At 45.4% G+C, this 14,775-nt stretch overlaps 1 pseudogene; it reads left to right on the forward strand.

Annotated features, from left to right (window-relative positions):
* Positions 1-2,774: 2,774 nt before the first annotated feature.
* On the forward strand, positions 2,775-2,892 carry LOC126420270 (5S ribosomal RNA; annotated as a pseudogene).
* Positions 2,893-14,775: the final 11,883 nt, after the last annotated feature.

A 14,775-nucleotide genomic window follows, 5' to 3' on the forward strand; every position in this document is an offset into this window, starting at 1 on the left:
CTCGCATAGAGCACGGGTGACATACGACGCGTTGCGACGTGTTGTCCAAAACACATTCCACAGAACGTGGTAGTCATCAGCATTAGAGAGTGTGCTAAAATTATTACCACTTGGTAGGAAACTGAAAAAGAAGGAAAAGGAGTTTCTCAGATACCGAGCCGAAATGTTGCTTTCAGGACGAAGCTGGGTGCTTCAGTAGCAAAATGAAGAGCTTATTGACGCTTATTTCATTTACCATGAGTGTCAGCTATAATTACCAATCATATTTTTCAAGTAACGTTCCTTGAAAACGCTTATTTTCATTAGGACAACCGAACGCTAAAACGCGGAAGCGTTATCAGAACGTTCCCCCATCTTGATTGCGACTGACCGTGAAGACGACACCAGATAACATCTCCGTACACACGTCGTCGCAGAGAAAGTCGATATATGACCTACACATTATTCTACCAGAAAGTTTTTAAAATGATTACTCTGTTGAATTTTTTATCTTTAGCTCAAGTAATCTGGTCGTAACTTCACAAAAATCGAGATTGGCAAGGCCAATGGAAAGAATCTCACTGAAGTGAAATTTTGCAGCGTGATATGTTTAGCCGGCCGGAATGACCGTGCGGTTCTAGGCGCTACACTCTGGAGCCGAGCGACCGCTACGGTCGCAGGTTCGAATCCTGCCTCGGGCATGGATGTGTGTGATGTCCTTAGGTTAGTTAGGTTTAAGTACTTCTAAGTCCTAGGGGACTGATGACCACAGCAGTTAAGTCCCACAGTGCTCAGAGCCATTAGAAACCTTTTTCGTGATATGTTTACATAACATGACATTTTACGATACCTGAAAAACTCTGAAAATTATTTCATTTTTCTGGTGTTGAGATAATATTGACTAAGTCGAAACAGATAAAGTTATAGAAATACTTTACCAACGAATCTAAAAGTCGTCGCGGTTAACTGTTTTGTTTGAAGAATCTGTTCGGAATGTGTCATTCGTATATTAGAAGCTAAAGGTGCAAGAAGTTAATCATGTGTTTGTACAAAAACGCAAGATTTACGTGGTTTTAAAATTCTGACACCCGCAGTTTGAAAGCTAGAACAGTTACAATTTCTTCCAACTCGACTGCAATTTGAACCTCACCCCATGATCAATTGGCACCTTGCATCAAAAACCAGAGAAGGATGGGTAAAAGAAATTACATATCAAACTTCTTGCTGCCTAACATCTCAGCCACATTTACAAAGAGGAAGACGTGTGATTTTAGTGGAATGCGGCGAAGGCAGCAGACATGTATACTCCAATTGACGGCTCTTGCAAGAACGGCAGCTGTCACATTGCATTGCGAATAAACTACATTGTTTAACCCTTGCAACACCAAAGAGGTGGTAATTGATGCCATCTTTTGAAAATAATGTTTTTTGGTCACGTACTTTATATTTTGAAAAAAAGGTTTATTATTTTTCTTCATTTCTTATGCCAGATTCCGTAATTGTTTTAAAATTTGCAGTAACACGTAACAAAGTCTTCTTACACATCAATGTACCCTGAATAAAAGTCAACGAAAAATAATGAAATCAGCGTTTTTTTAATTTTTTTGTGGCGATTGTAAAGTACCACTCTCCTCTGTGTACACATTATCGAAAATGTGTTGGTATTAATAAGATTGTGTTAAATGTTATTTTAATGTTTTGGGCCCTACTTATACATCAATACCTACTCAAAATGATGTTATTAATAGAAGTTACAGACAGTTAATGAATTTTTTAAAATTTCTTTTGTCGTGAGCATAAAGTAACTCCACTCCGTCTCCGCTGGTAGTACACGTCGTGGAAAATGTGCTGGTGTTGCTGGGGTTAACAGTCGCATTTCCCTTGTGTAGCGACTGTAGTACTCTGCACTTGTTGAGCAAATCAATACGACTGTAATTGTTTATGTATGTATAATATATATAATTATACATACACTAGCGGATCAAAAGTATCTGGGAATCTATCAGTGGAAATTAATATTGGCTATGTGTCCATCCTTCAGCTTTATGATGGCTTAAAATGTACTGGCGACACTTTCAATAAGGCGTGTGAATGTCTGTGAAGGAATGACAGCTTTTTCACGACCCGAAACCAGGCGAAATAGACGTACTGAGTCATCCCGAAGGTGTTCCATTGGGTACAGTTCTGGACTCTCGGCAGACCAGTCCGTTTGATATTGTCCTCAAACAATTGCCTCGCAGATGATGCTTTATAGCAGGGTACATTGTCAATCTGAAACAATCACCACCTCGGAAATGTTCCTCTAAATGGTTCAAATGGCTCTGAGCACTATGGGACTTAACTGCTGCCCGCATCTCGTGGTCGTGCGGTAGCGTTCTCGCTTCACACGCCCGGGTTCCCGGGTTCGATTCCCGGCAGGGTCAGGGATTTTCTCTGCCTCGTGATGGCTGGGTGTTGTGTGCTGTCCTTAGGTTAGTTAGGTTTAAGTAGTTCTAAGTTCTAGGGGACTTATGACCACAGCAGTTGAGTCCCATAGTGCTCAGAGCCATTTGAACCATTTGAACTTAACTGCTGAGGTCATCAGTCCCCTAGAACTACTTATAGCTAAGGACATCACACACATCCATACCCGAGGCAGGATTCGAACCTGCGACGATAGCGGTCGCGCGGTTCTAGACTGTAGCGCCTAGAACCGCTCGGCCACTCCGGCCGGCAAATGTTCCTCTAAGCAGTACACAATGCTGTAAAGCGGGTTCATATCCTTTGGCATTTAGCTTTTGCTTAAGTGCAAGAAGGGCAACGGCCTTGCCGCAGTGGCAACACCGGTTCCCGTTAGATCACCGAAGTTAAGCGCTGTCGGGCGTGGCCGGCACTTGGATGGGTGACCGTCCGGGCCGCCATGCGCTGTTGCCATTTTTCGGGGTGCACTCAGCCTCGTGATGCCAGTCGACCGAGTAGTAGCAGCTCCGGTCAAATAAAACCATCATATAGACCAGGAGAGCGGTGCGCTAACCACACACCCCTCCTTCCGCATCCTCAGCTGAGGATGACACGGCGGTCGCATGGTCCCGATGGGCTACTTGTGTCCTGAGAGCTATGTATATATTAAGCGCAAGAAGAGGCCCACACCCCAAAAAGAATATCTCCCCCTTTGTCCATCTGTAACATCGCCTCCTAAGTACTTCACTGTTGGCATTACACATGCGGGCAGGTCACCTACTCCAGGCATTCACCACAGCAATGTATGGTTTATGAAGAGCCACTTCACCATTCTGCCCCATCCTTTTAAACTCTGTATGCACGTAATTGCGCTAGCTGGACTACTGGTAGCACATTGGAATCCGTGACTGACTTCTTCCACTGATTTCAAGCTATTTTTTTACAATAACTCTTCGCAATGCTTGGCAGTCCCTGTTGCCCAGTATGTGAGACCTACCTGGTCTCGATTTAGCTACAGCAGTTTCTTACAGTTTCCACTTCACAATTACATCACCAATAGGCACAGGCAGCTTTGGAAGGGATGAAATATTCCTGATGCATATGTTACTCAGGTGACGTCCAGTGACTAGTACACGTTTGAAGTAACTGACTTCTCCACCTATATTGCTGCTAGGCCTACTGCTTTCCTACTGGAAACACAGCACTCCCCGCCTCCTTATAGAGGCAGCGCCAACCCTTCTAGTGGTCAACTGTGCGCTACATATGGGTGTAAAGACGTTTTTGATTAGGTATTGTGCACTCATACAAACACTAGGTTTGCGATTTATTGGACATGTTGTCTCAAGAGTTAAAGATATTTATCACATTGGTCTGATCATGATTCATTGTAAGTTTCTGTTGATTGTCACACAAATGTCTAAACAGGAAATCCTCTCTAAAACGCTCCTGGTTGTAACGCCTGCCACGCCACCAGGTTGTCAGTATTTGGCTGAATAGTAGCTGAATTAATATGAGTTATTATTCAGTGTTCCCTTATACGGAATCCTCTTTGTTCCACTCGATACGATATGTGGCAAAAGGAAAAAAGTTCTAAAACTTAACGCTCATCTCTCGTGTCTTAGAAATGAAAGACAGTGTAACAAATGGTGAAGTCAGGAGAGTGTCCGAAAAAAAAATGGTTCAAATGGCTCTGAGCACTATGGGACTTAACATCTGTGGTCATCAGTCCCCTAGAACTTAGAACTACTTAAACCTAACTAACCTAAGGACATCACACACATCCATGCCCGAGGCAGGATTCGAACCTGCGACCGCAGTAGTCGCGCGGTTCCGGACTGAGCGCCTGAACCGCTAGACCACCGCGGCCGGCAGAGTATCCGAATACACATCGTATTTGATATATGACGTACTTAATGTGTTAATCCAGCATTGGACCACCATACCGTGCCGCTTCTGCACGGCATGATTTAGTTTTCTGGAGGTGTGTAGAATCATATGTTTATGCTCAGGTCACGCAGTTCTCGTAATTCTCTGCCTGATGAGTGTGGGCGTGGAGTCGATGGCTGATAGCACCCCAGATGTGTTCCATCGGGTACAGGTACGGCAATTAGGTGGCCAAAACTTAAACCTGAGTTCACTCTCATGCTCCTCAAACCACTGTAGCACGATTCTGATTCTGACAAGGGCAGTTATCCTGATGGAAGAAGCTAATGCCAATGGGGAAGACATCAAACATGGGCGGATGCAAAGGGCCGTAATAATGTTCACATACCAGACGTAGAAGCATGAAACCGGAATTTCCCTATAGATTGTACCTGCCGTCAGTGCAGTCCTCGTGAGACGGCATGTGCAGCGCCAACTGCTTCCTATAGCGGTTGATGACGGCAACACACAGAAACCCAAGTTCTGTACATCGGTATCTGTTTCAAAACCGTAAACATGTCGAGTTTATTGCCTACGAGCCGGCAGGTGTGGCCGAGCGGTTCCAGGCGCTTCAGTCCGGAACTGCGTGACTGCTACGGAATCAGGTTCGAATCCTGCCTCGGGCATGGATGTGTGTGATGTCTCCTTTGAAGAAAACTGCTACAGAATCGCATAGAATGCTCGTCGAAGCTTTCTGCGAACATGCTCTTGGGAAAACACAGTGTTTCAAGTGGTTCAAAAAATTCAAAATTGGTGATTTTGACGTGAGAAACGACGGGCGCGGGAAACCACCGAAAAAGTTCTAAGAGTTGGAGGATTTATTAGATAAAGATGACACGCAAACAGGGACTCGCTCAACAATTGAATGTGACGCAGAAAGCCGTTTCTCTTCGGTTGAAAGCTATAGGAAAGCTTCAGAAAGTGGGAAGATGGATTCCGCATGAACTGAATGAAAGATAGCAAGCAAATTGAAAGACCACTTGTGAAATTCTGCTCGCCAGATACAAGTCATTTCTCCACGTAAAAGTGAAGCGGCCGCCCAAAAATTTCTCTTCTGTGCTAACCTCTTGATTTCAGAGTAGCACTTGTAACCTACTTCCTCAATTATTTGCTGGATGTATTCCAATTCTGTCGTCTCTATAGTTTTTGCCCTCTACAGGTCCCTCTAGTGCCATGGAAGTCATGCCCTCATGTATTAACGGATGTCCTATCATCCTCTCCCATCTCCTTATCAGTGTTTTCCACATATTCCTTTCCTCTCCGATTCTGCGCAGTACCTCTTTATTCATTACCATATCAGTCCACCTAATTTTCAACATTCGTCTGTAGCACCACATCTCAAATGCTTCGATTCTCTTCTGTTCCGGTTTTCCCACAGTTCATGTTTCACTAGCATACAATGCTGTACTCCAAACGTAAATTTCTTCCTCAAATTAAGGCAGATATTTGATATTAGTAGACTTCTCTTGATCAGGAACGCCCTTTTTGTCAGTGTTAGTCTGCTTTTGATGTCCTCCTTGCTCCGTCCGTCATTCGTTATTTTACTGCCTAGGTATCATAATTCCTTAACTTCATCTACTTCTTGACCATCAATCCTGATGTTAAGTTTCTCGCTGTTCTCATTTCTACTACTTCTCATTACTTTCGTCTTTCTTCAATTTACTCTCAACCCATACTCTGTACTCATTAGACTGTTCTTTCCGTTCAGCAGATCATGTAGTTCTTCTTCACTTTCACTCAAGATAGCAATGTCATCAGCGAATCGCATCATTGATATCCTTTCACTTTGAATTTTAGTTCCACTCCTGAACTTTTCTTTTATTTCCATCATTGCTTCCTCGATGTACAAGTTGAACAGTAGGAGCGAAAGCCTACAACCTTATCTTACATCCTTTTTAATACGAGCACTTCGTCCTTGGTCGTCCACACTTATTATTCCCTCTTGACTATTGTACATATTGTACATGACCCGTCTCTCCTTAAGGCTAACTCCTACATTTTTCAGAATTTAGAACATCTTGCACCATTTTATATTGTAGAACGCATTTTGCAGGTTGACAAATCTTATGAAAGTTTCTTGATTTTTCTTTAGTCTTGCTACCATTATTAACCACAACCTCAAAATTGCCTATCGTGCCTTTACCTTTCGTAAAGCCAAATTGATCGTCATTTAGCGCATCCTCAATTTTCTTTTTCATTCGTCTGTATATTATTCTTGTAAGCAACTTTTATGCGTGAGTGTTAACCTGATTGTGCAATAATTCTCGCACTTGTCAGATTTTGCCGTCTTGGGAATTGTGTGGATGATGCTTTACCGAAAGGCAGGTGTTATGTCACCAGACTCATACATTCTAGACACGAACGTGAATAGTCAGTCGTTTTGTTGCCACTTCCCCCAATTATTTTAGAAATTCTGATGGAATGTTATCAATCCCTTCTGCTTTATTTGATCTTAAGTCCACCGAAGCTCTTTTAAATTCTGATTCTAGTACTGGATCCCCTATCTCTTCTAAATCGACTCCTGTTTCTTCTTCGATCACATCAGACAAATCTTCCCCTCCATAGAGGTTTTGAATGTATTCTTTCTACCTATCAGCTCTCTCCTCTGCATTTAACAGTGGAATTCCCGTTGCACTCGTAATGTTATCACCCTTGCTTTTAATGTCACCGAAGGTTGTTTTGACTTCCTTCCGACAGTCATTTCTTTTTCAATGTCTTCACATTTTTCCTGCAGACGTTTCGTCTTAGATTCCCTGTACTTCCTATTTATTTAATTCCTCAGCGACTTGTATTTCTGTATTCCTGAGTTTTCCGGAAAATTTTTGTACTTCCGTTCTCATCGATCATTTGAAGTATTTCTTCTGTTACCTATTGTTTCTTTGCAGTCACCCTTTTTGTACCTGTCCCAACTTCTGTGAAAGCCCTTTTTAGAGATGTCCATTCATCTTCAAATGTACTGCCTACTGAGCTATCCCTTATTGCTGTATCTATAGCCTTAGCGAATTTCAACCGTATCTCGTCATTCCTTAGTACTTCCGTATCCCACTTCTTTGCGTATTGATTCCTCCTGACTAATGTCTCGAACTTCAGCCTACTCTTCATCACTACTACACTCCTGGAAATTGAAATAAGAACACCGTGAATTCATTGTCCCAGGAAGGGGAAACTTTATTGACACATTCCTGGGGTCAGATACATCACATGATCACACTGACAGAACCACAGGCACATAGACACAGGCAACAGAGCATGCACAATGTCGGCACTAGTACAGTGTATATCCACCTTTCGCAGCAATACAGGCTGCTATTCCCCCATGGAGACGATCGTAGAGATGCTGGATGTAGTCCTGTGGAGCGGCTTGCCATGCCATTTCCACCTGGCGCCTCAGTTGGACCTGCGTTCGTGCTGGACGTGCAGACCGCGTGAGACGACGCTTCATCCAGCCCCAAACATGCTCAATGGGGGACAGATCCGGAGATCTTGCTGGCCAGGGTAGTTGACTTACGCCTTCTAGAGCACGTTGGGTACATGCGGAAGTGCATTGTCCGGTTGGAACAGCAAGTTCCCTTGCCGGTCTAGGAATGGTAGAACGATGGGTTCGATGACGGTTTGGATGTACCGTGCACTATTCAGTGTCCCCTCGACGATCACCAGTGGTGTACGGCCAGTGTAGGAGATCGCTCCCCACACCATGATGCCGGGTGTTGGCCCTGTGTGCCTCGGTCGTATGCAGTCCTGATTGTGGCGCTCACCTGCACGGCGCCAAACACGCATACGACCATCATTGGCACCAAGGCAGAAGCGACTCTCATCGCTGAAGACGACACGTCTCCATTCGTCCATCCATTCACGCCTGTCGCGACACCACTGGAGGCGGGCTGCACGATGTTGGGGCGTGAGCGGAAGACGGCCTAACGGTGTGCGGGACCGTAGCCCAGCTTCATGGAGACGGTTGCGAATGGTCCTCGCCGATACCCCAGGAGCAACAGTGTCCCTAATTTGCTGGGAAGTGGCGGTGCGGTCCCCTACGGCACTGCGTAGGATCCTACGGTCTTGGCGTGCATCCGTGCGTCGCTGCGGTCCGGTCCCAGGTCGACGGGCACGTGCACCTTCCGCCGACCACTGGCGACAACATCGATGTACTGTGGAGACCTCACGCCCCACGTGTTGAGCAATTCGGCGGTACGTCCACCCAGCCTCGCGCATGCCCACTATACGCCCTCGCTCAAAGTCCGTCAACTGCACATACGGTTCACGTCCACGCTGTCGCGGCATGCTACCAGTGTTAAACACTGCGATGGAGCTACGTATGCCACGGCAAACTGGCTGACACTGACGGCGGCGGTGCACAAATGCTGCGCAGCTAGCGCCATTCGACGGCCAACACCGCGGTTCCTGGTGTGTCCGCTGTGCCGTGCGTGTGATCATTGCTTGTACAGCCCTCTCGCAGTGTCCGGAGCAAGTATGGTGGGTCTGACACACCGGTGTCAATGTGTTCTTTTTTCCATTTCCAGGAGTGTATATTGTGATCTGAGTCTATATCTGCTCCTGGGTACGCCTTACAAGCCAGTATCTGATTTCGGAATCTCTGTCTGACCATGATGTAATCTAACTGAAAGCTTCCCGTATCATCCGGCATTTTTCAGGTATACCTCCTCCTTTTGTGGTTCTTGAAGAGAGTATTCGCTATTACTAGCTGAAACTTGTTGCAGAACTCAATTAGTCTTTCTCCTCTCTCATTCCGTGTCTCAAGCCCATATTCTCCTGTAACCTTTTCTTCTGCTCCTTCTCCTACAACTGCATTTCAGTCCCCCATGACTATTAGATTTTCATCCCCCTTTACGTACTGTACTACCCTTTCAATACCCTCATACACTTTCTCCATCTCGTCAGCTTGCGACGTCGGCATGTATACCTGAACTATCGTTGTCGGTGCTGGTTTGCTATCAATTCTGATAAGAACAACCCTGTCACTGAACTGTTCACAGTAATACATTCTCTGCTATACCTTCCTATTCACAACGAATCCTACTCCCGTTGTACCATTTCTGCTGTTGTTGATATTAACCTATACTTATCTGACCAGAAATCCTTGTCTTCTTTCCACTTGACTTCACTGGCCCCTACTATATGTAGATTCAGCATTTGCAATTTCCTTTTCAGATTTTTGTTTGCCTACCACATTCAAGCTTCTGACATTGCACGCCCAGACTCGTAGAACGTTATCCTTTCGTTGATTATTAAATCTTTTTCCCATGGTAACCTCCTCCTTGGCAGTCCCCTCCTCGAGATCCGAATGGGGGACTATTCCAGAATCTTTTGCCAATGAAGAGGTGATCATGACACTTCTTCAATTACAGGCCGCATGTCCTGTGGATACGCGTTACGTGTCTTGAATGTAGTGGTTTCATTGACTTCTGCATTCTCATGCCGTTGATCATTGCTAATTTTTCCGCCTTTAGGGTCAGTTTCCCACCGCTACGGCGAGAGAGTGCCCCGAACGTCTGTCCGCTCCTCTGCCATCTCTGATAAGGCCGTTGGCAGAATGAGGGTGACTTCTTATGCCGGCGGCGGGGTCAGGGATTTTCTCTGCCTCGTGATGACTGGGTGTTGTGTGATGTCCTTAGGTTAGTTAGGTTTAAGTAGTTCTAAGTTCTAGGGGACTGATGACCATAGATGTTAAGTCCCATAGTGCTCAGAGCCATTTGAACCACTCTTATGCCGAAAGTCTTTGACCGCCAATGCTGAAGGTTTATCAAAATTTAAGCAGTGATGCGATTAGAATCCGGGATCGAAGAGGTTTTGATCATAAATCGAAGAAGCTGCCCCTAGACCACGGGAGATCTATAATGACCTGCTAGAACCTGGTGAAACCGTTAACACTTACAGCTACCAACAGGAGATGATCGATTTAAATCGAGCATTACGTGGAAAACGACCGTAATATGGAATAATCCAACGAAAAGCCATATTTCTTCTTGTTAACGCCCCATCACATAAAGCAAAACGGGTCAGGGAAACGATCGAGGCGTTCAGTTGGGAAATGTTAGGGTATGGGGCTTATTCACCAGACTTGGCTCTGCCCGATTATCATCTTTTTGCAAAACTGGGACACGCTCTCACTGTAGAACGTTTCAATTCGTATGAAGATGTGCGAATATGGCTCGCTGAGTGGTTCGCTTCTAAAGAAGAACTGTATTTTTGGCGTGGCATTCATAGCCTGCCGGAGATGTGACAGAAATGTGTAAATAGCAATGGAGATTATTTTGAGTGATATATTGTTTCAAACAACAGACTTATAATTATTGGAACCAAATTCCGGTTTCATACTTCTACACCTGGTAGTCTACTCCTGTCATAGTGCCTTCGATTAGCACCCAGATTTGAAACTGAGTGTAGAACGATTCTGATGCCTCCAACAGATATTGCGCCACGGACCACTAAGATAAGGTACGAGAAATTAGGGATCATACGCCGACACGTAGATAGTCGTTTTTCCCTCGTTCTATTTGCAAGTGGAACAGAAAAGGAAATGACTGGTAGTGGCATGGGGTACCCTCCGCCAAGTGCCGTAAGGTGGATTGCGGAGTATCGACGTAGATGTAAATGTTCCTTGAGGGTCACAGCATGATACTGTCCCCCTTTGACCTGCATTAGAAGCGCGGTGCATGTTTATAGGTGCCGTTCTCCTGGGTGACGACGTATTCGGACCCGACCATCGACATGGTGTAGCAAGAAACTGGATCCCTCCAACTAGCCGACACGTTTCCATTGATCCTCTATCCGATCTCATTGGTCTCGTGGCCGCTTCATTCGTGACTGGCGATGTCGTTGTGTCAGCTTTCGAACAGGTTTGGGTTATCTGCAGTGGAGCCCCCTGTTCAAGTCCACTGATTGGTGTACGCTGAAAACATTGTGCCTGGCCAGCATTGTACTCTGTCGTACAATTTTCCATGTATCACCCCTATCCCGTCTTACAACGTGGGTAAACGACCGACGTTCGTGTTCTGTGATGAGATGTGGACGTCCAACTCCTGTCGCCTACTTGTGGTTTCGCCGTCCCTCAACCACTTTCCACAGGTGCTCACGACAATAGTTCGCGAGTAGCCGACCAGCTACGCTGTTTTCGAGATGCTCGTTCCCAGTCGTGGGCAATAATATTTGGCCCTTTCTCAAAACAACTTGCCTCAGTGACTTCCTAATTTCCGGCCCTTATTGTAGTTGGAATGACCACCCACTCTGTACCGGGCAGTTATAGTTAAAGTGCAGCTTCTCTCGGAGGTCCACTATGGGCTGTAATCATCGTGTGGCAGCGAAACTTGCTTGATATGCTAATGCGTTAATGAGGGACGGATTTACATTGGAAAAAAATTAGTTTTAATTTTGGCAAACAGGTGCAAATATGGCGCTGTACAGCATCTCATCGACGTCTCCGGTGATCGTATTGAGCAATCTGTGTAAGTGGTGCTTAATAATAATAACAACATTATGTCTTTCTCACTCACTTGATCTTTTCTGCCACATACAGTTCGTAATCCATTACATATGGAAACATTTCTACCGAAGTGGCCGTGCGGTTAAAGGCGCTGCAGTCTGGAACCGCAAGACCGCTACGGTCACAGGTTCGAATCCTGCCTCGGGCATGGATGTTTGTGATGTCCTTAGGTTAGGTAGGTTTAACTAGCTCTAAGTTCTAGGGGACTAATGACCTCAGCAGTTGAGTCCCATAGTGCTCAGAGCCATTTGAACCATTTTTGAAACATTTCTATACGTCTTTCTCGCATGAACAGCGCCAGATTTGCACCTTGTGCCCAAAATTGGAACCAATTTTTTTTTCAATGTAAATCCATTCCTCATTAACGCATTAGCATATCTACCAAGTTTCGCTGTCATACGATAATTTTAGCCCATACTGGACTTCTACGAGTAGCTGAACTTTAATTATAAGTACAGTATCCAGTATTTTGTTTACCGTGTCTCGTGCCCGTCACGTCGCCAGGCGCCATTCAGTCTTGCGGTGGGCACTGGCCACATTGTGTATTACTTTATAAGTAAATTTAATGTTTCTTCATTCCTCGGTACTGACCGTTGTTTTCAGTAGGTTTCCATTCGTCATAGGCTATTGTTAGAGACTGAAATCCTTCCCATATTTTCCCAGCGTACATAGTATTTCGTCGTAAGGAACTAAATTATGGAATGGGTCGGCTCTCGAACAGGCACCTGTATCTCACCCTGCATAGAGAGACAGAGACGTGTTAAAAACACAAAGAAGAGAGGTGACGGGAGCAGCCGCTGGAGAATAAAGGAGGCGGGAACCAATTAAGTACAAAGTCTTGTTTTGAAATATCTTGCATGATATGTGCGAACTTATTTGTTGGGCGTAGTGCAGCCTCTATCGTCCCCTATGATTTTCAGCCTCTACAGTTCCCCTTGGTTCCATGGAAATTATTTCTCTTGTAGACTCTGTTTCTATTGTGTAGTGCATAGTGTTTAACACTTGGCTGTGTGTAAGAGTCGTGGGAGGTAACTAAACTTACTTCGTCAGTATTATTTACGGGTTTCTTCGTGCGGTCCCTGTTCAGAGGTCGAGAGAATTTGTTGAATTGATCGGCTTCCAGCAGACTTCATTCCACAACTACGAGGGCGGGCTGAAAAGTGACGCCTCTGTGTTTTTTTTTTTTACATCCAAACTCTTAAATATTCTTAAATAAAACAAACTTTGCTAAGATCCTACATCTTTATTCTTCATGTCTACGTATTTACACTATGTGATCAAAAGTATCCGGACATGTGGCTGAAAACGACTTACAAGTTCGTGGCGCCCTCCATCGGTAATACTGGAATTCAATATAGTATTGTACCACCGTTAGCTTTGACGAGAGCTTCCACTCTCGCAGGCATACGTCCAGTCAGATGCTGGAAGATTTTTTGCGGAATGGCAGCCCATTCTTCACGGAGTGCTGCACTGAGGAAAGGTATAGATGTCCGTCGGTGAGGCCTGGCACGAAGTCGGCGTTCCAGAACATCCCAAACGTGTTCTATTGGATACAAGACAGGACTCTGTGCAGGCAAGTCCATTACAGGGATGTTATTCTCGTGTAACCACTCCGTCACAGGCCGTGCATTATGAACAGGTGCTCGATCGTGTTTAAAGATACAGTCGCCATCCCAGAATTGGTCTTCAAGAGTGGGAAGCAAGAAGGTGCTTAAAACATCACTGTAGGCCTGTGCTGTGATAGTGCCATGCAAAAAAACAAGGGGTGCAAGTCCCCTCCATGAAAAACACTACCACAACATAACACCACCGCCTCTGAATTTTACTGTTGGCACTACACACGCTGGCAGATGATGTTCACCGGGCATTCGCCATCCCACAACCTGTGATCGGATTGCCACATTGTGTACCGTGATTCGTCAACTCCACACAACGTTTTTCCACTGTTCAATCGTCCAATGTTTACGCTCCTTACACTAAGCGAGGCGTCGTTCGGCATTTGCCGGTATGATGTGTGGCTTATGAGCAGCCGCTAGACCATGAAATCCAAGTTTTCTCACCTCCCGCCTTGCAGTGGATCCTGATACAGTCTGGAATTCCGGTCTGATGGTCTGGATGTATGTCTGCCTATTACACATTACGACCCTCTTCAACTGTCGGCGGTCTCTGTCAGTCAACAGACGAGGTCGGGCTGTACGCTTTTGTGCTGTGCGTGTCCCCTCACGTTTCCACTTCACAAGCAGTGGACTTAGGGATGTATAAGAGTGTGGAAATCTCGCGTACAGACTTATGACAAAAGTGACACCCAATCACCTGACCACGTTCCAAGTCCGTGAGTTCCACGGAGCGTCCCATTGTGCCCTCTCACGACGTCTAATGACTACTGAGGTCGCTGATATGGAATACCTGCCAGCAGGTGGCAGCACAATGCACCTGATATGAAAACCGTATGTTTTTGGGGTGTCCGGATACTTTTGATCACATAGAGTATTCCTCAACAAAGTCCTCTTACGACGAACACATTTCTCCCGACGAGACACGTTTGTTGATATCAGTGTAGAATTTCGACTTTGCAGTCACAGCCACAGCCTCACTTCTGCTTGCCCCGCTTCATCTCTATCAAACTAAGTCCCCGACGGTATCCTTTAAGTTTTGGAAAGAGGCGAATATCGGATAAGGCCAAGTCGAGACTGTATGGAGCGTGATTGATGACGGTAATTCCGAGCGGTCAGATTGTTGCGCACGTCGCAGCGCTCGTGTGTGGTTGGGCACTGTCATGCTGAAGAAGAGGGTGCTCGATGTGTGGACAAACTTTTCGAATTCCTAACTAGATTACAGCAGCCTGTTTCCCAAGCGCCGACATAGTTATGTTTCGCACCGCCATGTAACACAGCACAATTCGGAGATCTCTAGCGGTGGAGGGCTGCAAAATATAT

This window comes from Schistocerca serialis, chromosome 9, assembly GCF_023864345.2.
Source record: "Schistocerca serialis cubense isolate TAMUIC-IGC-003099 chromosome 9, iqSchSeri2.2, whole genome shotgun sequence".
NCBI lineage: Eukaryota > Metazoa > Arthropoda > Insecta > Orthoptera > Acrididae > Schistocerca > Schistocerca serialis.